The sequence below is a fragment of the Rhipicephalus sanguineus genome, chromosome 1 (genome assembly GCF_013339695.2).
Source record: "Rhipicephalus sanguineus isolate Rsan-2018 chromosome 1, BIME_Rsan_1.4, whole genome shotgun sequence".
Taxonomy (NCBI): domain Eukaryota; kingdom Metazoa; phylum Arthropoda; class Arachnida; order Ixodida; family Ixodidae; genus Rhipicephalus; species Rhipicephalus sanguineus.
The window spans coordinates 103,440,760-103,456,889 of record NC_051176.1 but is presented as its reverse complement, the minus strand read 5'-3'; the positions used below and the strand labels follow the sequence as shown (position 1 = coordinate 103,456,889).

The 16,130-nt window shown below is 46.1% G+C and overlaps 1 protein-coding gene across 1 annotated transcript in view; it reads right to left on the bottom strand.

Annotated features, from left to right (window-relative positions):
- Nucleotides 1-16,130, bottom strand: part of LOC119377827 (cytochrome P450 3A24) — a 161,051-nt gene that overhangs the window by 101,203 nt on the left and 43,718 nt on the right. The gene's annotated exons all lie outside the window — the stretch shown is intronic.

The window sequence follows — 16,130 nt, the reverse complement described above, 5'->3', positions numbered from 1 at the left end:
GCCGCGGCGAGTACAATGGAGCTGTTTCTGTACAGTCACGACGGCGCGCTCCGCGTGAGGGCGTCGCGAGCCAACCCCCCAAAGCGCGATGCGCCGCATGCGCTTCGTATTGTAAACAAGCTGTGCCCGGCCAATTTCTCGTGCTAATTACTTCTTCCGGTTGTGGGAAGCGGTAAAGGAAGTACGGATGCGTGTGGGGACAAGCCGTTCTCGCAGGCGATATACCTAGCGTATCGACCATGAACGCTTCTCCAGCGGTCGTGGGCCGCTTTTCCGCCTAATCGCGCAAGCAAAGCGCATCGAAAGAGCTGTCAAGATCAGAGAGTCAAGAAAAAAATGCGCTGCGCTTTCCTAACGACTCTGTGCGAGATGCTGAGCGAATATTATAAGTTGTTTTCAGACTTGTTAGGACTTGGTGCATTTGCCTTGGTGCATTCGCCTTGTAGGATTTTTTGACCTGGTAATGTATGGGAACACTAAACATCGTAGATACGCCGGTCAAGTGCAGCATTTGTTAACCTCAACAGTATGATTCAGTTTGCACTTACAAGTATTCGGGAATATGTTGGTAATGTTCTTATGGATTTCGAAAATCCCACAAGTTTCGTGTGAATAAAGCTACATATCAAGGGAAGCCTAAGATTCAACATAAAATAGTTTATTAAAAACTGGATAAGCGTGAGCATCTGTGCTAAAAAAATCAGACGCTATAACATTCATCCTTCGCCTAAATATTGCTCGGAATTCAAATTTTGTTTCAACAGAGATGAATATGAGATTAAGAGCAGTGCAGTACTCCCTCAGTATGGAAACAGTAAAGACGAAAGGGCACCGAGCCTCAAGTAAAACCTTGGTTTCACAATAAAACGCTCAAATCAAATTTCAGCAAAAAATGACGTAAGTGCATGTGCGAGCAAATATTTTGATAGTGGGAGCTTTATCAAGTTCATGTGCTTATTTACAGCGGGAATACAAAATAATGAGGTGTATACCTTGTTATAAGCCACATCGCTCAACAAATAGGAAGTCTAAAAATGTATTCCCGATGAATGAGTGGCCAACTATTTATACTCCGACTCAGCTGTATAAACGTCCCCATATACCAGCAGGTACTGGATAACAGCCACAGTTGCAAGGGTCATTTCACTATGTGCCTCTTCACTACAGTCCCAGCACAACGAGGTCATCCCACGCGCAAAATGGTAACTCCAACTAACACTTTTGCATAAACTTGATGTGCTCGTATTATCTTGCAGAAAAATTCAAACACTTGCAGGGGCCATTTATTTCCAGCTGTGAAATTTTTAGCATAGCCGACGGAAACATCTTGCAGTGAGCCAAGCGATTTCATCCAAACCAAGCTTGATGCAAAATGCCGTTAAGTGAAACTTTGTGCTGGTTCATGTGTCTTTACCTGAATACCCTTCAGTAGTTTTACGAAGGAATAGCAACAGTTACTTCAGTAAGGTGTCACGAGGCCAGTTTCAAAAATATTTTATTTTATACCCAAACACGTTGCTACGAACTAGCTAAAGTTGTGTCTTCAATTTGCAAAGAACATGACCATGCAAAATGCGAAGGCGTTAGGCATCACCGCCAAGAACGGCAAAGGACAACAATGAAGGGCACGTGGCTACTACCGCAAACATGAGCACTTATCTGACCAGCTTTTACTTTTTTCGCAAATGAAATGAGAGGAGCTCCCATTCACTATGAAAAAAAAAAAAACGCGACAAAAATTTTTTTTATAAACAAGGTTTATTACTGAAAGAGGCTGCCCGGAGGGCCCGGGCCATCGCGGAGGGTCTTCACCTTAAGGTGCCGACCTGGGTGGAGCCGCCGCCTAGTTGAGGGGGTCTTAGGACTTCCTTACACTAGTCCCTCTGGTCTTTAAATAAAGTTCTTTGCATGTATGTATTACTACAATAACACATAGGCCTTGTAGGAAGGTGCATGAGAGCATCACAGCATTATATTTTTGTTGTAGACACAAATAGTTCATAAATAAGACACTGCAGAAGAACGGAATTCAAGAGCAGGACACACAGAGAAGTTGAACCCGATTACTGAATGCCTATTGTTTCATAACTTGGGTATTATTTTTGAAAACTGCCTATTGCAAATACCATCACTCCAGATTTTGAGCTTGCTTACAACAGAAAAATTTAGACAATCTAACAAAGCTATTAGAGTGGCAGAGTGATAAATTTTAGGCAGCAAATAGTGAATTATAGCTATTAATAAACAAAGATACACACTTAGAGGGGTAATCTTGGATACGAATGGAGTGTAAAGTCCACAATTGCAAATGTGTACTTAAATGAACGATTTAAAAGGCAGTATTTCATTCAGCATAGGGATTTGTTGAACAAGTAATGTCTACCTGGTAGCGTTATCCAGCCTGGAAGAGTTGAATAGTGGTGTCTGTAACGAGCAATACTTAAAGAATTCCTTGGGATTCCCAGAACCAGTAGTCTATGTAGTCCAGCAAACTTGCACATATAAAAGCAGCTGACCGTTGAAAATATAAATCATACACAAATGAAGACCAGCTCAATGATGCAAGTTAACACTAATAAAACATTTCCATTCACTCATGAGGATTGAAGCGCAGGCTTCAGAAAATAATGACACCTGCGCTTGGGCTGCTAGGTGTCGACCAAGAGCATTATCCCAAAGTAAACACACAAAAAATACATGAAAGTCACTTTGTTTCAAAACCTCCCGTTTGACCATGGCCTTCGCGAACGGTGCGCCGGCGAACTATTCCGCAATCCACGACTGAATTGATAGCTCAGCGATTACTTATTCAAACAGTAACTTCGCATGAAAAAGTGATCAATAAAAAAAAACCCTTCAAGCTATTTACACGTCCCGTGAGCACAATTCACTCCTATGACTCCTCCAGCTTCATCCAGACTCCATTCGGCACAAAAGATGCGATGAAAGCTGAGCTGAGCTGAAGCCCATCCTGAAATAACAAAAGCCAACACTTATTTTGTTGTATTAGAGCACATTTATGCGAAGCAACCGTTTCGCAGAGTAGGCACATGTCACGTATCAATACCCTGCTGCCTATTGTGTTAGTATAGACGAAGTCTAACAAAATTGAGAAGGCAAAGGGAGCGCGTCGTATTTCTAATAAAATCCCTATTTTGTATGAATCCTTGATAGGATTCATGACTGTCAGAACCAGTAAAGCGTGTTCATAAGGAAACACAGCGTTTTTTGCATACGAATATGAGTTCATAAGAACGCATGCTGTTACTGAATATTAAAACAATGAGACATGTTCTTTATGATGTTGTGTGGGGATCGCCGACACCGCCTCATTGCGGTATACGCTTAAAGAGCATGCGTTATGCAGAGGCTGCAAGTCAGGCGAATGAAAGGTCACGTGACCTCACGGATGCTGCAAATGTAACAGGGTGCTAGATGCTTTTTAAGCAACCCATGAAACAGCCTATAGTGAAAAGAGCGCTGCGGGCGGCTGTTGGATGTGCGCGTGTGTGTGCCATGGCCATTTAAGTTATGAAGACGCGTAGTTGGTGTATGGCAGTCTCGTCATGTTTGAGATCATCTGACACCTTTAAGTTTTTCACGTTTACCTGCTCGCTTTAACGTCGTTAAACTACACTCTGTTCTGTGCGTCTCCTGTGCTGGCTTGTGAGGGGCTGCTCACGGATCCGACCACGAAACACGAAATACGTTACGTCGATAAATTCCTCTCAAATTCTCGTTGCGTGGTTGCGAATCCTGAAGCGAAAGATGGAACGAGGACATCCATACCGAGAACGTCGCAAAAATAATTCTCACATGAGATATAACAATAACATGAATGCAAGGGTGACTCACCTTGTGACGTTCCTCGTCTACGGAAAGTTTGAACCTCGCAAGGACTTTAGACAGAATAAGCTTCATCTCCAGGACAGCGAAATTTCGGCCCAAGCAATCTCTGGGACCCTTTCCGAACGGCTGGAAGCTGATTGGATGGATGTTCGGTTTGTTCTCCGAATTGAACCTGCGCGTAGATTGAAACAGGCAGCACTCGACAATATTCCCTTTGAAAGCTGCGCCAAGCTAATTCACATGGAGCATGTAACTTAAGAATGTTGCCAGGGACAAGGTGAGCACTGAATGAATTTAGACTTACAGAATGTTCACCCTATTTCTATTATTGTCGCAGCATCTGCTTTACTACTGAAAGGTAATGTGAAATTCAATACTCTTTTCAGTTACTTGAGGGGATGAGTACGGTGTTCAAAACGGTGTTCAAAACTTGAGGTATGCCGCAGAATAGGGTGCGGCACACCTCAGGAAATTATGTTACGACCCCTGCTATTCACCATTTATAATGATGAGGCAGTAAATATTCTTTGAAGATCTAATGTTGTATTCTACACAAACGATGCAAACATTTTTTTATTCTGACTTCGACCTAAAGTTAATCGAACAGCGTACAAAGCTAGAGGAGTTAGCAGTTTGGTTATCTATTGATCACTTTAAATTAAACGCTAAAAACACAATTTATAATTACTCCTTTGAAGAAGAAACCAGTTCACCACATTGCTAGGTTACAGTTTGATAATATGAAAAGTTGTTCGAACTAATCAACTCTTGGCGATGTTTTAGTGTATATTAGCAGATACTACACCTGGATAGCTTACGTGAATTGCAAAAAATAAAGACAGCCTGTACCATTGCTATGATCAACCGCATAAAGGATTTTGTTCCATGGAATATCAAAAAGGAGTTCTATTTTTCTCTTGCACATTCTTATCTGGCTGACTGCAACTCTGTGTAAAGGGAACATGTAACAGAACTAACAATGGCCAACTAACCACTATTCAAGGAAAAGTTTTAAAAAGTTTTCAGAGAAGTCCTACTCGGAATGGTGAGCATTTCATGATATATTTGTCCTTCTTTTCCCCGAGTCTTACGCGTACATCTGCCAAAAAATAAAAAGGGCTTTACGACATTTAGTAATGCTTATCCCAATCTATAGTTTGCAAGATGACTTACGTGTCGCTTCGCGAGTTCCTCTTCGGCCCTGGACAAACTACGGGGCGCAATCAATACACAATCAAACAACTTTGTTTAACATTTACCCTTTTTTGGCGAATTCCATTGAGAGAACAGGACTAGGGGCGTCGTGCAGTGAGGAGTGGGGGGCAGAGCACTGAGAGCAGGGGCCACTCGATCTGCCACTGGATTGCGACCCGCTTCCGGAGAGCAGGTGAGAAGAGGACGAGTGGGGAGAAATGTACCATGTGATCTAAACATTCGAAGCCTCGGCATTCTCTGTCGGGCAGCAGCAAAATACGCGTGAAATCTGACAGTCGCATGTTTGCCATTATCCTCATTCGCAGTTACATAGTACGTTTGTGCAACGACGCATCCGGCAAACGTAGCTGCGTACACTTCGTAGCCGTCATCGTCGCTACCCGTACGAACGGCGTCAATACGGCCAAAATCAGTAGTGTCAAACTACACATGGTTGTTACCATTGCCGCCGCGCTCGCCGGCTGAAGCAAAATTAAAACAAATACGGAGAATGTGACGTTTAAAGGTCAAGTGATGGCGCCTACCCCGCTTTTCAGGTGATAGCACTGCAAACTGCTCCTGGCTGCTCTCGGCGCCGCAAAAGTGCTCTCGCTCTACCACTGAATGACAGTGCTCCTACTCCTTTTCGACCACTGAAACACGCCGGCGCTGAAGAGAGCACTTTCAGCGTGCTTTTGAGTGCTCCTGTTCTCTCAATGGAATTCGCCATTTAGTTGACGCGTCGCAGACATGCAAAGGCGTTTTTTCAGTCTAAAAAGGCAGCAAGGCGGCTTATTGGTCCAGGCTGATGCCCCAGTTCTATTTAGGCTTGTTTTTTTTTTGGTGGAATGTGTAAAGTGAAGCGTACCTTACCTGAGTGTTTTAGTTTTTTTCTAAGTTTGTTTATACATATCGCTTAGTTGTTACTATATGCATCTTTGGTGTACCTTCTTATATACTGTTGCAACTCTATATAACTAACTTCAATATAACAAAATTATCCTTGTAAAGAAGCATTTTAGTTTTCAGAACTTCATGTCCACAGAACCCCATGTATTTTGAACCTCCATTTAACGAAGGGTGATTTCAATATAACGAAGTTTCAGTGACACTTGAGAGGTATACCTAGGCGATAAATTGAAAGTTCTGCTGGGGCCAGTGGTCCTATGTTTGAGTTGCGCGCGGTTTTGCCAACACATTTTTGATGACGCGCTCTATGCGACGGAGTGAGGTCGCCGAATTGGAGCAGCGCGCGTTCCGGCAGCGGCTTCGGGGGAAAGGGTCAACCAAAGCTCTCCTAGCCTTCGGAGTGGCGGAGAGGGAAAGGATGCGGCTGATTCGTCGCATACAGGAACCCTGACGCTCGTACTATTCTGCCATCTTCACTCAGCATAGTTCCGTATTCCGTGCCGCGCGTGTCGTGCGTCAGCGCCCGATATGGTGCCTGTCATGACGCCGCGTCTCAGTAGCAAGCATGATTAGCCGTAGAGACAGCAGCACTCAACTTTTCTTAGCTATCGTTCAGGAGACGTCGTGTCGCAGACGCGGCTGGTATCTGGAAGCAATCTCGATTCGCGAGAAAAAGTTTGTATTTGTGGATGCTCTGTGATAAAGCCGACTTGAAAGACCGTTGTTGAACCAGCGCACAGCGACGACCGAATTTCATGACGCCGAACCAGGTGCTACTCGATTATTCGTACGTACACGTCGCGATGTCGCAAAACAAAAAAAAACGTTGCCACCATAAACGGAAGTGCCGTAATTCAGGCTGTCTCCTTGCTCTTAGGCGATTTTAGACCTCAGCCCTTTTGGCTTTGTGGCGTGCGACGGTTTTCGGCGTTGCGCGTCCATCGAAGTGAGTGACAACGCGATGCTGTTGACTCAATCTTAGCATTCACATAAGAAACGATCTTCCCTGGCATGAATCATGCTGCTGGTAACAAGGATACATATGCAGGAACATCCCTTCTGCTGCGGAAGGTTGAGGATTATTGACGCAGAAAAGCTAATCAGACCGAAACTTACGTCACCAGCATTGCCGTCCAGCATTCAATGAAATCACACCTTCATCTTGTTTACAGCTATGAAGGAGAATTTCACGTATTTCTTCATCCGATAAGAGCCCTTTGAAAACTAGATCTTTAAACGGAAAGTTCTTTGACAGCTGTCCTATAAGCGTCATCAGGTTTTGTTCGTGCATAAGTTTCTATTTTTCTTAAGCGAAAGTCATTTCTTTAAGATGGTTTCTGTCAAGAACCGGCGCAGTGTAAGGCAGCCTTCCGATTTCCCTCCTCCGTGCTGCTACGGTTTCATCGTGACCATTGTACCCACACTCTCTTTTCAGTTAAGTAGCAATAAATAAAGTAAACAAATAAATAAATAAAGTTATGTGCATGATGCCAGACTATTATGCACATAACTTTATTATCATCTGTGTAATGACAGCAATGCGTTTACATAGATGATTGATTTTATTGTCCGTCCGCCGCCGTCGTTGCAGTCGTTCATTTACGGTTTGTTTACCTTTCTGAACAAAATCTCTTTCGAGAAGCTGTTGTACGCTTTATCTCATTCGACTAGTAGTTGGCTTTTCACCGATAGTCGACGATAGTCGAGGAGCCACCTGCCACTCACTACAGGGAATTGGTGTCAGGCGTTCAACAAGCACCTTCGGTCACGGCGGCCGCATTTCGATGGGGGCGAAATGCAAAAAGAGGCGTGCGCTTAAATGCAGGTGCACGTCAGGTGAGTCCCCAGCTACTTAACAGTGTTTCGCTCACCTTTCGGGGTCGAATTTTTCCGGCTCCGGCCACAGTTCCGGGTCCTGGTGAATGCAGGACACTGCTGCCATGACACTGAGGCCTCTCGGGATCTTCATGCCGTTAAACTCGTAGTCCTTCGCAGGTCGTCGACTTACGAAACTGCGTTGTTGTGTACAGACGCATCGCGCGCTTTCGTCTTAGCCATCTTTGTCGTATCCAATTACAGCTCAGCTTGCAAGTCAAAAGAAAGACAACTACAGTGAAGAGTGTATACGGCAATCGACTTCGAATACCGTGCGAGAGCGCTATGACGAACGAAAACATTTTGAACGACGAATATTTATCATGAACATCAGCATACTTCATGTCCGCTGCAGGACGAACGCCTCTCGTAATGATCTCCAACTCATCCTGTTCTGCGCCAAGTGTATGTCTGAAAATTTCTTAATTTCATGCTCCCACCTCCCCACCTGCCATCCTGCAGTCCTCGGCTAAGTTTCGCATCCCTTGGTACCGATTCCATCACACTAACACTAACTGGCCACTGGTTGTATTCGTATTACCTGACCTGCCCAGATCCATGTTTTTCCTAATGGCAACTGGGATACCGGCTACCCCTGTCTTTTCTATGATTGATGTTCTTTGCTCGACAAACTTTGACAATGAAGCTCCATTAACTAGCTCAACTTTCCAATAATCGAGCAGAAATAGTTGCATTCACTGCGACATACTGTTGGCAATAAGAACTACAAATCTCGTTCCCGCAGTATTGGCCTGTTTGATCAAAGAACAAACCGGACAATATTGCCTAAACTCATTCTTGTCATTACCACCAACTTGGTCATGGAGGTCCATGAAAATAGAACAGAAGGCCCTCGCTGACTTTCACCCCAAAGATTTTCGTGCGCTACGTAGACGACTGCTTCTGCATTTTGAGAATACAAGACGTCCCTTGCCTGCTGCTCATTCTCAAATCAGTAGAAGCAGCCACACAATGTACTACAGAATGTGAGTGCGACAACAGCCGTGCCTTCCTCGACGTCCTCGTGCAACCAACCAGAACTGATTTCTTGTTTGCTGTGCACTGAAAGGAGACTCGTACCGGCCGTTACCGAAATTTTAATTCTTGCTACCCGGCTTGCCACAAGTCTTCCCTTGTATCGTCCATCGTGACGCGGGCAACACGAATTTGCGCAACACGCATCCGTTCAAGTGTGGACGACTTGAGGCAGGAATTGAAGACAATTCGTCCCGAACTATCCAGTAACGGGTACCCCAAGAAGTTTGTTGATAAAATTAAAGCTCGTGTCCTCCGTCTCAAGCTATTTCAAGGCAGATCATTTGGAAGACGCACTGGCGTTCCACAAGTTCTTGGTGTACGCGAAGCTTTAAGCATCTTTTCACGATGCGATCTTCGAATAGCGCACATGTCCTCTGACAAACTGCGAAATCATCTTGTTATTGAAAGATAGACTAGATTTTCTCGAACGTATCGTTCGAAAAAAAAATATTACCCGACTACTCCAGGGTAGAATCGCATGCTTTCGTTCAAGACCATGTCCAGGTAAGTCATCTCCGAGACATTCCTTTGCGTGAACTTGCCCTGAAAGACATACAAGTGCGTGAATTAAGTACACGCCAATTTTTGACTGTTCAGCTTGACGCAATGAGAATAATTTTTCAAAGACGACGAACACTGCGTTGGTGGGAGTTCTAAGACCACAGAGGAATACTTACTTGCTGACGCGGCCGTAGTTGCGAACAACGCAATCAACACTTTCACATTACTTGCCTTCGGGCTTTCAAAGGCATTCATTTCACAAAAAACTATTTTGGTATCAGTTTCCTGCATCTTTATAAAACATGTGCTGATATCGGCAAATATATAGTATACTTCAGCAATAGAGAACATTGGGTGGTTGTTAAGGTTTCACATTAACATCCTGCAGAGGGGAGAGAGAAACACAGGAATGCGTAGATACACAGACTAAACACAACAACTGAATTTTTAATTAGGGAAAGCGGTAACTTGTTTAAACGTCGCAAAGCATATGCACGTGCCCAAATAAAGGAATCAAGCTTTTAAAAATAAAAAGAATCGCAAAAAGTGCAACGCAATAAAGGCAGATAACTTTCACGGAAAGCAGAACGCTAGGCATACAATACAAAAATTGAGAGACAGTTTGGTAGCGCCAAGCAACGTAACATTGTGCGAAACCACATTCGAGAGGCGCTTTAGGCGATGCTAGGCCGTTGCTTAACTGGTCTTTTGGTATGAGCTTATAGGTCAACTCATTTTTAAAGACGATTGTCTTTCTTGGGGAACTTAAACGCAGAAATTTTGGTCTGTCTTTCTGTCTGTCTGTCTTTCTGTTTGTCGGCACGTCCCTCGATTCAGCCACTCGGCCAAAGTTGAACCACTTGCCCAAGGGCCAGCCATCGTGAACGGCTGACTAGGTTCGTACTTGTGTACATTGTTGATCAAAAAGCAAACATTACGCATATCTGAGGCGCAACATCACTAGGTAAGTATTAGGTGGTGTGTTCCTTTAATAGAAAATACATAGATACGTAACTTTAGAGACCCTAGTTTCTTAAGCTGCGCTGAAAATGCGACTGCGCCGAAACTTGGCTTCCTCCGTGCCCTCTGCACGAGCTCATTGTTGTGTTTCGGTTTCGGTTCAGTACTGCACTGTACGAATGCCATGGGGCGCCGCTCTGGCATTCCTGCTTTACCCAGGCGACGTGAATATAAAAGAGTGTGTGGAGAGTACTCGTTGAGTGCGGACGTTTCTTCTGCTTCGGCGCTTCGCGCCAAACCGCGTGTTCGGACTGGCTGGCGTCCCCGCCTGTCGCGTTGGTCACCGCCGGTCTTCGCCTGCTGCTGCGCCGGGACTACCAGCCCGCAACACAGCATTCACGTTTCCCGACGTATTGCCAGATGGCGTTCATATCTCACGCAGCGCCTCTTCTATCGTCTTTAGACGACATTTGCAGCGAAGCACGCAGATACGCGGCCAATTTTTCTGATTGGGTAAAGCCATTGTTGTGTGTGTGCCACCCAAATTTCGGGGGTGGGCCAGCTCGGCTTTAGACGTGGATCCACTGAATTTTCGAAGTGGGCAATCATATTGGTGGTGGGTGACCCAAAATTCTGAAGTGTGCCAAGTCCATTTTGGGAGTGGGTCTTGAACATTGATCAGCTAAATTCTCGAATTGGGCAAAGTGAATTTTTGGGGTAACCCACAGAAATGTCGGAGGTTGGCCAAGTTCATTTTCGGAGTTGTCCAAGGCAGTGTCAAGAACGCCCTAACCCAAATTCGGGCATGGGCCAAACCAATTCTCACCCGACCCCGAACAGACTTATCGACGGCCACATTGTGTCAAGGTCAATCTAAGGTGAAATTTCCGGTGGGCCATGACATGTGCTAGACATGCCCAATTAGCTATACTATGATTGCTATTCATATCCTCCAGGGCCATCGCCAAACTGTGCAATGCCATGCCCCAAGCGAGTCCAGCCGAGGACTCGTGTTCTTTCCTGACATCCACGAAATCTAAATAGGAAGAGTAGAAGTGTTTTCGCACTAAAAAACATTAATTAGCTGAGCTGCATGTTACTTTTTTCCAGCTATTTCTATAAAAGCACGAGGCTGAGCTTCATGCACCAAATGCAGCAATATGTTCTAGAAATGGCATGCTTGTCACTCAACACTTCCTCACTCGCTGATATACTCCACGACGTGTGTTCGAGCCCCATGGTTTAATCTTCAACGTTTGCCATTTTATAGCGGAGTTAGAACCTCGCTATTTACACCACCGCGTCGTGCGCAGCTTCGCCGAGCTGGAGGAGAGCGGATGCGAGGTGGCGAGGAAGAGGGAGGCCGGTGGTAGTAGTAGAGCGGAGCTTAGCGGGTGAGAGGGAGCGGAATGGCGACGGTGGCTGGAGCCTAGATGGGGAGAAGAAGCGGCGCGGCGGGTGCACAGTGTGTGACGTCATTGCTCACCGATAAATCCCGCGCCCGCTTCCGCGGTCCTCTTTCTCGCAGTGGAAAAAGACGTGACGCGGCGTTTGCTTAGCAATAGCGAAGACCACCGTCAGGACTCCCGAGGAGAAAGTTGCTCGACTGCAGCGCTGTCGAGAAGCTAACCGTGAGCGGATGCGGCGACAGCGATCCGATCCTGAAGCGAGAGTTATGGCGCGTTCACACTGAGACATTCAGCGGCGAGAGCGCGCGGAATCCGCTTCGGCGGCAGTGAGATCCGCCGGAAAAGCCCTTTCCGCGCCGATCGGTCGAGGACCGATTTTTGCGACAGCTGCCGCCGGATTCCCTCACCGCGAACCAATCGGAACGCGAGTCGAACATTCGAAAAATGGTGGCGTACTTGTGATATCGCAGTCGTCGAAGCCCGTAGCGACAGCGAAGTCTTTCGCAATCATCCTGTAATTCTCGACAACTGCTAAGTGTTGTCATGATTAGCATCTTTGGAATACACCATCGCGATCTCGCAGAACGGGTAGTATTAACTCGGCTCGACCAAGCTTCTCGCGTCTTGCAAATCAGGACGAACCGACCACAACTGCTTGCGTCGGTTCTTGTTCGGCGAAAGCAAGTTTCTCCTCGTCAGACATCGCCAGAAAGTTGCTTTCCAGCAGGCCCAGCAGTTCGACGACCCTGCTCCTGCTTATGCGCTTCGCCATAACGAAACGCCAACACAACGCAGAGCGCGTCGATGCCAGCGTTCCTTCGCGCGAAGGAACGATGAAAACTAGGCGCCCAAATTTCGGCGGTGTGGTTGGTAAGTAGTGTGAACAATGCGGAATTTCGGCGGCACGAGAATTTCGGTCGCTGTGGCCGGCGTATACTCCAGTGTGAATGAGCCATTAGGGAAGCTGAAACAAAGCGTCGCAGAAGATCCAGAGTTTAGGTTGAGGGAAGAAGAGTGTTCGCGTAGGCGAAGAAATGAAGATTTGGAGGCTCGTGAACGTGGCCGGTTGACCAGTGGAGCTGCGAGAAGCCCAGCAACAGTTAGTCTAAGTGTGTGGTTTGGTACTACTTTACTGGGCTTCCGGCAGCTCCGCTGATCTTTGGTGTTTGTGATAGCAGAGCCATACATAATTTTTTTTATGCGTTTGGCATCTGTCGGGCCTTCTTGACCATTTTCATTGGGATTACACGTTCTCAAGCACTACATTTAAATGTCATGAAAGCACGGAATCACCGCCGCATTCGTTTGCCCTCTCTTTATTGGCGGTGAGTCGGTGACAATAAGTGCTGGTGATTGGCTCGGGATCGTCTTGGCCCTGCACACTCCATTCCTTAAGTCCACGAGCTAGAGCGATAAGGTATGCATTTGGGCGGTTGGTTTATGATTAACTGTAGAAAACAGCGCTAAAATACGGGACGAAGAAAGGACACAAACTACGGTGCCGTGGTTTGTCTCCTTTCTTCGTCCCGTCTTTTAGCGCTGTTTTCTACAGAGCTAGAGCAGTCAGGCTTGATTGGCGCATAACGGCAGTGGAATATAGCACACATTTGAGACAGAGACAGAGAAAGAAAGACAGCACAAGTACTTTCGTTGTCTTGACACCTCTGTCCCTGTCTCAAATTTTGTGTTATTGCTCTGCATTTTAGACCTCCACAAACAGAACTGGCGATGACAGGACCAGCGACGTATTGTACGTTTATGTCGATATGCCAAAAGTACTGCCGGTTTTTCTTTCAGAAGTGTACGGCCAACATTAGACAACCGCGTTCTGCTTCCTCGCCCGCGTGTGGGCTGTGTACTGATCAATTTATAGAAGTCCATTTGTTTAGGGTCTTAATTCACAAAAAGTGGTGTAGACAGGAAATTATAATCATCATGCCAACGCGGCCACGTCAAGCCAAGTTAAGCATAGCTGTGCCTAGTTAAGTCAAGTTAATCATATCCAAGCCTAATGAAGCCAAGTTGAGCATGGTAATACCTAACTGGCTAAACACAATGAAGCTAATTAAGTCAAAGCCTAATTAGGCCAAATTAATCCTAATTGATATTCTGGTGTGTCCAGTCATGCCGAGCTCGGCAAAATGAGCCGAACTACGCCTAATTAAGAGCAATAAAAAATGAACAGTGATAGTGCTAGTTAGGCTAATTAGGCCTAGGTTGACATGGGATGCAAGCTAATCGAGACGAAACCTCGAGTATGCAAGTTAGGCCAACTAAAATAAAAAGCTTAATTAAGATAATTCATCTACATGGTGCTGCGATTGCTAAGCGATTCCCCATCAAACCCGATCTATACCTAGCCAATACTTGTGATTTACAGTGCGATCATGTGTACACTTGGTGCATCGACGTGTTAATGCACGTGTGCCTAGTGAAACCAGGACCAGCCGAGTGCCGAACAGCTCTGCTGTTCTGCCCCAGGCTTGCGCGACTCAGTGCAAGCTGCGAAAATTTTTTAACAGCGACGCTGTCTATGGCTACCCTTGCCTGCATTTTTCAACTCTGTCAACATGTTGCCAGCTTCATCAGGCTCCTCGAGGTGGCAGTAGTCGTCCACGCTGAAGCACATTGAAATAAATGAAAGCAGCAGTTGCCTCGTCCGGGCTCCGATCACGTGCGCAGCTAGTTTACCCGAGGTGGCGGTATTAGTTCACCTCGGGCGATAGGTCGGCAAAAAAATTGGAGCTCACTCAGACTCACTGAAAAATATATAATTCTCTGAGGGCTCACTCGGACTCAGCCCCACCAAGATTTTCCTCAACCGGCACTCAGACCCACTACATTTTTCCTCAACCAGACTCACTCGGACTCAAACTCACGAACACATCACTCAGCCGGACTCACTAAAACTCAGACTTGTGGCACGATCAGAGCCTGAGTGAGCCTGAGTGTGTCTGAGTGAGTCGACTCAACAGTCCGTCAGCGTACAATTAACTTTTTCCATAACGGTGTAAATGCTCTTTAGCGCCAATATCCCACCTAATCAGGGCTCTACAATACGCCATTTGATCTTGTAAAAGAGAGAGGTAAGCTGGGCTAGTTGGTATGTATTCATAATGATAAACAAGCATGCAAAATTCAGCAAGAAAGGTTTTCCGGTATGTCGATGATTACTTAATAATAATGAGCGACCCCCACCAGGACTCAACTGCTGGCGAGATATTGGCGATTTTTGTGAAGGAAGGACTCGACCTGAAGTTCACGTCTGAGCGCATGACCGAGGGATTCATCCAGTTTCTCGACCTGTGTCTCATGTTCTCTCCCACACATGTGTGTTGGAAATACGCCCCAAGGTCTGTCAAACCACTGTTAAATTATACCTCGGGCCACACTAAGCTGGTAAAAAATGCTATAGTGACGTCATGTTTTCGCTCGGCGCTCAGTAAATCCTGTCCTCCCATCGCAGGATTCGAAACTGAGGATGGCTCGCTTTCCAGAGGAAATGCTTTCCTTCGCTGCAGAAAAGCTGGCACAGGACATCAAGAAGGGCGGAACAAGGGTGCGAACGAGAGCAGCGTAGGAACATGGCTGTCCTCCCCTACGTGCATGGCTTGACCCATTGCATAAAGAAGGTCACCTCTCGCTACAATGTTCAAGTTTTAATTTCTGCCCCCAACAAGCTGGGTAAGCTTTGTGCGAAGGTCGACCGGTGTAGCGCGAGCAGGTCGTGGACACAGGAACGTGCCTGTCAAATCCGACACGCCAATAAGTACATCCCTTGTTGTACGTCTGTGGTGTACTCGATCCCACTTTCATATGACCGTGTGTATGGTGGGCAGACGGGGCGCTGCATTCATGTGCGCCTGCGTGAGCACAATTCTCTCAAAGGCCAAGCCAGCTCGCATTTGTCGCTACACTGTCGTGAATGCGGATGTGTTCCTTTGTTTGGAAACACCACCATTTTGTACCGTCACGGGGGGCAGACGCAGCGGGAAATTGTCGAGGCTGCCCAGATTAGCGCTCTGTCAGATAGAGGCGTCATTCAGGCCTCGATTGCCTTACTTGACAAAGAGCTGGATTATCTGAGCGTACCGTCTTGCTGTTTTTTAACTGGTTTTATCTTGTTTTTCTAACCGGACCCTCTGATGCACGTGCTACGCAGCTCTGTTACTTAAGCATAGGTGTGCGTGATAAATGTTTCAGTTGGCAGTCAGCGCTCGTCCCGTGTTGTTCTTTCCCTTTGTGTATGATTTTTTCGCGCGTTTTGTCATTTTGATATTGTACCTTCAAATACGAGTTATCAGTGGTTTCAGTCCAGTAAGGACATTTTTATGAAATACGCGACTCACACGAGATATTTTCATCTAGAACTTCCCGTGAAAGTGTTTGTGGAGA